The 7,435-nt window shown below is 41.0% G+C and overlaps 1 pseudogene across 1 annotated transcript; it reads right to left on the bottom strand.

Annotated features, from left to right (window-relative positions):
* Positions 1-4,688: 4,688 nt before the first annotated feature.
* Positions 4,689-7,166, bottom strand: LOC308429192 (meiotic nuclear division protein 1 homolog; annotated as a pseudogene). Its single transcript has 2 exons — positions 7,107-7,166; positions 4,689-5,373 (listed from the first exon to the last, which is right to left on the bottom strand). The product of its transcript is annotated as a meiotic nuclear division protein 1 homolog (transcript).
* Positions 7,167-7,435: the final 269 nt, after the last annotated feature.

The following is a 7,435-nucleotide window of genomic DNA, read 5'->3' as shown; positions in this document are numbered from 1 at the left end:
AAATAATCAATAAAAATATTCTTTTGGAGAAAAAAAAGACTGAGGTTTTTTTTTTTTTCAAACTTGAAGAGACTGAATAATATAGTTACAAATATTCACCCATAAATCTTGGTGTAAAAGTAAGGTTTAATTTCTCTTAGGCACAGAGCTGTATGATAAACTAATGGGGACGTTTCGTTCTTTAACATGCATTTACTTATTATGTGTGTTCTGCCTGAATGTGTGCCAGGAGAGAGCACCAGACTATTACAGATGGTTGTGAGCCACCATGTGGTTGCTGGGAATCGAACTCAGGACCTCTGGAAGAGCAGCCGGTGCCCTTAACCTCTGAGCCATCTCTCCGGGTAATAAAGTGACATTTCATAAGAAAAGGCCAGGCATAGTGGCCCATCTTTACAACACCAGCATTATAAGAGACTGAGGCAGGAGAATAGATAGTTCAAAGTCAAACTGGGCTAAGGAGTGAGACAACAAAAGAAGAAGAAAGTAGGAAAGGGGTAGAAACATTCTACGTTCTACAGGGACACCGGAGATTATCACTTTCCAGGAAACATTTGGTTGTTGTTTATTTGTTTGTTTGAAATGAGGTCTTTCATAAGCCATCCCTGATTTTGAATCCCATACATAGCCAAGGATAGTCCAGAGCTGCTTCCATCTCACTTAAAGCTGGGGTACTGAGTCTCATTGACTTCAGTTATAGTGTCTTTACTTAGTTACTTACTGATTTTACTTTATGTTTTCCAGGCAGGGTTTCTCCATGAAACCCTGGCTGACCTGAAACTCACTCTGTAGACCAGACTGTCTTTGAACTCAGAGATCCACCTGCCTTGGCCTCCGAGTGCTGGGATTAAAAGCATGTGCCACCACCATCCAGTGGTCCTGTGTATCTTCTTTCTTAATGCGATTTTAGGGATAGACATCTCATTGTAGTTTAATTTGTAATTCTCTAATAACTAATCAGCTGAGCGTCTTTTCATATGTTTAATGAATATTTGCTTATGTATCTTCTTTTATAAGATGTTAATCAATCTTTTGGTCATTTTAAAATCTGGATATAAGTTCTTTTTAATGTTACTCACATTTTTTTTTGCCCATTTTGAAATTCTGGGTATTTATGATTCTGTTGCAATGTATATCACACTTATATGAGTCTACAAGCTTGAAGAATAAAATATGCCTGTAAGGTTTTAGGGTGTGTGTGTGTGTGTGTGTGTGTGTAATGTTGTTGGTGTTGTTGTTATTATTATTTGTTTGATACAGAGTCTTGTGTGGCCCAAGTTAACCTCAAGCTCATTTCATAACCAAGAATCATGTTGAATTTCTGCTCCTCTTGCCTTCCCTTTCGGTGATGGAATTCCAGTGTCGAGCACCCACACCCAGCTCTACATCTGGGTGTTTTTACTCGTGTGATTGATTATTACATCGAATGGCTCTCTCATTTGGACATCATAGCCCGTATCAATAAGAAACCTGGTAACTACTCAGACCTCTGTACGTGTACTGCCATGGCCCTGCAACTGGAAAGGAAGGTGCGACATTTAAACCTTATTGTTGCTGTTCTCGTGCTGAGGAGACATTGACGATACGTGTTAGGACATGAAAAATGCATGAGTGTGTGGAGACCCCTGAAGAGCATTGGAAGGCATCAGCATGGACAAGCAGGGCAAAGGTCCTTGGTTTTCTTCATGGTGGGTGCACTATTTCTACACAGCAATTAAAAGAGTTCCTAGATTTTCTTTGTCTGTTTTTTTGAAGTTTGATGTTTGTTTGTTTGTTTGAGAATCTAACTATGCAGTTCTTGGCTGGTTTGAAACTTACTATATAGACCATGTTAAGCCTTAGACTCACAGAGATTGACCTGCGTTTTAATCCCAAATACTGGGTGTGAGCCATTTCTCCAGCCCCTTATTTGGGTTATAATTTGGTGGTCCATTAGAAGAAATATTCAGAAAACTTTAAAAATTATGTATCACAGGCTGGAGAGATGGCTCAGAGGTTAGGAGCACTGACTGCTCTTCCAGAGGCCCTGAGTTCAATTCCCAGCAACCACATGGTGACTCACAACCATCTGTAATGGAATCTGATGCCCTCTTCTGGTGTGTCTGAAAACAGTGACAGTGTACTTATACATAATAAATAAATAAATCTTTTTAAAATTGTGTATCCTTTTTATCCGATGTTTGTGAAAAATGCTTTCCTGGTGATATACAAGGCCAGGACATGTTGTAATTATGTTTAGATGATTTCTAACACTAGGCAATGGGTTGAAAGAGCTCCAGCTAGCTTGAGCATTGCTCTTTGCCACTGCTGTAAACTCTTGGCTGTCCTTCAGCTAGTGTTCCTACTTGATTTTGCCACATAACCAGGATTCTGGAAGGATTGTCCACAATGAGCTCTTCCATTCAAGAATCTTATTTTTGTATCCAAATTGTATAACCTGAGGTGATGGTTCCCAGAAACCAGGGGTGGAAAAAGGGACACTGGTGTGTGTGACCAGACTCCACGGTCATCATCATGTGGACTATAATGCTACTGAGGCTATCACCCCTATTGTGACTTCGGATCTTCAGGTCAGAAGACTTGGTTTAGGTTGGGTTTTTTTTTTTTTAACTTAAGCACTTATTTATTTTTGAGTCTGTCTCATTATGTAGCACAGGTTGACCTTGCCTGGAACTTAAAAAATCATCAGCTCCAGCATCCCTAAGAGCTCTGACAAAGAAAACAATGACTTCTAGCACTATCTTTCTGGCTGGGTAATCACATGTATTTTAATATAGAAATTAACTTTCTTTAAAACTAAGAAACATAACTTTTTTCCTAGAACCTAATATACTAGCCTTGCAAGTTCCAAATATTCACTATATAAATATTTAGTAACAAGTTCTCTCTCTTTTTTAAAGAATTATTTATTTTATGTCTGTGAGTACACTGTTGCTATCTTCAGACACACCAGAAGAGGGCATCAGATCTCATTACAGATGGTTGTGAGCCACCATGTGGTTGCTGGGAATTGAACTCAGGCCAGTGTTCTTAACCACTGAGCCATCTCTTCAGCCCCTTGAATTTTTCAAATGTTTGGGTTTTGTTTGTTTGTTTTTTGTTTTTGTTTTGTTTATCCAAGTACATGGTGAATCATTTAGAGGAAGGAAGAAATTGTGTATCAAAAGTAGATGCTGCAATTGTAGAAATGACTTATTATTTAAGAGCACTGGCTGCCCTTCCAAAGGACTCAGGCTCAATTCCCAGCACCCACATGGTAGCTTACAACTCCTGTTCCCGGGAATCTAGTGCTTCCTTCTGAACTTTGCAGGCAACAGGCATACAAATGGCACAGAGACATACGTGCAGGCAAAACACACACACATACAAATAAAATAAACATTTTTTAAAAGTGAATGCTAGCTAACATTGAAACTACTTATCCCACAGAAGTAATCATATGTTTTACTATTCCACCAGCCACAGCATGGGTGTAATGGCTAACATTCGAAATCTCAGCATGTGGGAAGCAGAGGGTGGGAGGAAGAGGTTGTCATAAATCTGAGGCCAGCTTGGCCTACATAAATAGTTTCAGGCCAGTCACAGCTACCTAGCAAGACCCCCTGTTAACAACAGGAACAAAAGAGTGCCTGGTCTCTTCTTAATGCTCTCTATAGATCAAATGATCTTGCTGCTCCATATGTTTGGTTTTTGTTGTTGTTGTTTTAAGTTCTGACAATAGAAAACTTTCTGGACTAGGGGATGGCTTGGAGAGGAAAGGCATCTGCTGTCAAGCCTAAGATCCTGAGTTCAATCCCCAGACCCAACAAGTGGAAAAAGAGAACTGAGTCCTGTAGGATGTTTTCTGACCTCTACAGTCCACAGTGCACATGTGTGTGGAGGTCAGCACTCATGTGTGTACACATACACTAAATAAATACATTTTTAATTGTGTGAGAAAAAAACCCCCAGCATTCTCCATAATTGGCTCCTGATCACATTTTATTCATTTTATTGTCAACAATCCACCAGCCTTTTGTCTCCCTTTGCTTTACTATGGTCACTCATTATTCTGGTCTCATTCTCAGCATTATTATGTATTCCAGTTAACTTATGGGCCATGTCACTTTTAACCCACTTTTACATTTTATTAAAGGATTCACAGCATCATGTTTGTGGTGCTGAGGATTAAACCCAGCATCCTGCACATGCTAAACAAGTGTCATACTTCTGAGCCACACCTCAGCCCCCTATATATAATTTTTATGATTACATACGAATCTACTGTGATCTAGAAGGTATTTCATTTGTTTTTTAAAATGGGGAAAAGTGTCTGGGCAGTGGTGGTGCATGGCTTTACTCTTGGCACATAGGAGGCACAGGCAGGCAGATCTCTGAGTTTAAGGCCATCTTGGTCTACAGAGTGAGTTATAGGACAGACAAGGCTACACAGAGAAACCCTGTTTTAAAAAACAAAAACAAACCAAGAAGAAGAAGAGGAAGAAGAAACAAAAGAAAGAGGTTGACTTCAATCTCTAATGGACTAATAGTATTTTTGGTTTTGTTTTTGTTTTTCTTGTTGTATACTTTCTTTAAACTGCACAATGATAAACACTTAACAGATAGATAATAATTGGGTAATATTAGTTAGATTTTTTTAAACGTGACATATTTACAAGTTCACAGATCCTTGTTCAGCACCAAGCATTTTAGTCTATGTAGTCAAAGTCTTCTGGAATTCCAAAGTTTTTATCAATTTTAGTTTCTTGCAACCCAAATTTTCTTTTGGCCCAGGATTTTACTGCAAATATGTTATCAGGCCATCAATCGGTGGCTTCTTTAACTACTTTATTTGCTTGATGCATTTCTTCTACAACCTGTGGGTCACAGTCTCTCTCTCTCTTTTTTTTTTTTTCCACTTCCGCCTTAAGTTGTTCCCTTTGGTCTTGGAATGAAGAAAGTTCTTTTGCAACCATGGCTCTTGAAATGAAGAAAGTTCTTTTGCAACCATGGCTCGTTCTTCTTCCATCTCTTGCCGGCCAACTCTAGCTTTCTCGATGTTCTTCTGTAAGGTCCTCATGCTTTCGGTTTCCCTGTGACAGCTGAGAGTTCAGAGCCTCCAACTTAAGCTTCCTGGCATGCAGAGCCTTGCTCAGAAAAGCCCAGTAATAATTGGAGGTCCCAATCCTCTCGAAGTCAACCATCCCATCATCTACAAAACTCTGAAGCTTCTTTCACTGACATAGCAGTGATGCCTTTCTCTTTGGGAGCAAGCTTCTCCAGGTCTTTCAGTTGGAATACAACTTTTGTCTCAAAACATATTTCCATCATCTGGGTCCTCTTTTCCTCCTTTTTTCTTTGACATGGTGCACGCAGCGGCCCCCTTGTTTGAGTCTGGAGTCAACAGCCGAGTGGGGTGGGAAGGCTCGGAGGAAGTGCAGGAACTAATGTTTTTTTAATATCTAGCTTGTTTCAACCATTCTTTCCTATCAACAGATAACACCATCACCAACTAATGTTAGCAAGACATTTGTTACAAGTAAAAGAGCTTAATGTACTAGCTCAATGTGCTAAAGATTTTATATATAGTAACTCATTTCATTCCTGTAACTGTGAAATGTACTTTTCCTAGAAAATAATTCTCAACTTCATCAACCTTTTACTCCTTTAAAAATAAAATAAGGAAAAGAGAAGCCATCCTACTAAGGTCAGTCTTGGATTTAAGAACTGGATCCTGACTCCTCCAGATTGTGATGTGCATAAATGGTGGTGCACACCTTTAATTCCAGCACTCTAAAGGCAGTTCTCTGAGGCCAGCCTCAGTACAGTTTCAGGCTAGCTATGAACTTGTAACAAAACCTTGTCTCAATAGAAAGAAACAAACAAGTAAAATAAGATTATAAATGCGTCCAATATTTTCTCTCTTTGTTTTTAAGAATTCTTTAAATGTGTATAGGGGAGTTAGTTGCCTGCATGTATGCCTGTGCACCACATGCATGCAGTGCCTTCGGAGGCCAGAGGAGGGCAGCAGATCCCCTACAACTGCAGTTAGAAATGGTTGGGAGCCATCTGTGTGGAATTGAAGGCGGGTCCTCTGGAAGTGTACAGGACTCTTAACTGCCAAGCCTTTTCTTTGTTTTAAAAGAACACACTTTTTTTATTTAAAATTTTTATTTGATTTGTTATTTTCTCTGGGGAAGGCTAGAAGATAAATTTCAGGAGTCAGTTCTTTTCTATGACTGTAGCATCCTGCCGGCTTTTTTTTGGGGGGGGGGGGGACAGGGTCTACGTAGTCTTGACTGGCCTAGAACTCTGCATGGACTAGGCTGGCTTTGAACTCAGAGAGCTCCACCTGTCATTGCCTCTTCAGCACCTCCTCTAAGCGTTGCGTCACCATCACCTCCGTTCCTGTATTTTAAACACTTCCCTTTCAATTCTCTACATTTTATTATTAGACATGCTCTTGTCTCCTTATATCTTGATGGTGAAGATGGTGGTGGTGGTGGTGGTGGTATTAGGGATATAGTTCTGTAGTAGCTTGCCAGGCATACACTAACCTCTAGGCTCAAATAAAATACGACTAATAATGGCAATAATAAAGCCATCCAAGACTACTAGGCATTGATCACCTTCACTCTTTTTCATAATTATAGTTATTTTTTAAATTTTGCTTCTATGTGCCTAATTCCATTTTCCCCCAAAATCCACAACTGCTGTTTCCAGAATAAGTTCCATAGCGTCTCCTACATTTGACACTACAACCATATTCTTTATTCATCGTGTAGCCCTGGAGGGTCTGGAACTGACTTTGTAAACCAGGCTGCTGGGGGGGGGGGGGTCGGCGGGGAAGAGAGAGAGGGAGAGGGGGGAGAGAGAGTGGAAGTGGGCAGAGAGAGTGGAAGGGGTCAGAAAAAGTGGAAGGGGGCAGAAGAGTGGGAGGGGGCAGAGAGAGTGGAAGGGGCAGAGAGAGAGGGAGGGGGCGGGGGGAGAGAGAGGGAGGGGGCAGAGAGAGAGGGAGGGGGCAGAGAGAGAGGGAGGGGCAGAGAGAGAGGGAGGGGCAGAGGGGGGTAGAGAGAGAGAGCTCTAGCTCACTGATCAAAGATCCTGAGTGGGGAACTAAAATGTACACTACCCATGCCAACAGTCTTCCTTTTCAAATCTCTTTTTGACGTTTCTTCTTCTGGCATCACTGACATCTGTAAGTGCTAAGAAATTCGATGCCTTAGGGGGAAAAAAGGACCCGAAGTTAGAGCGGAGCATTCGAATGGTACAGAGGTGGGTGTAGACCTCTACTTTCTTAGGCGTGGGCCACACTGGCCTGGTGTCATATCGCCTTCGACTCTTTCCTCATCTCTTGCAGGTCTCTAGGTACTCAAGACAAAACTGGCGTTCCCAGGCTTGGTCAAGGCTGGTTTGTGATCGACGACGACCACTTCTTCAGATGGCGCCCATGCGG

This window comes from Micromys minutus, assembly GCF_963924665.1.
Source record: "Micromys minutus genome assembly, chromosome: 13".
In the NCBI taxonomy this organism is placed as follows: Eukaryota; Metazoa; Chordata; class Mammalia; order Rodentia; family Muridae; genus Micromys; species Micromys minutus.
The sequence above is the reverse complement of the archived record's forward strand: the minus strand, read 5'-3'. Positions and strand labels throughout refer to the sequence as shown.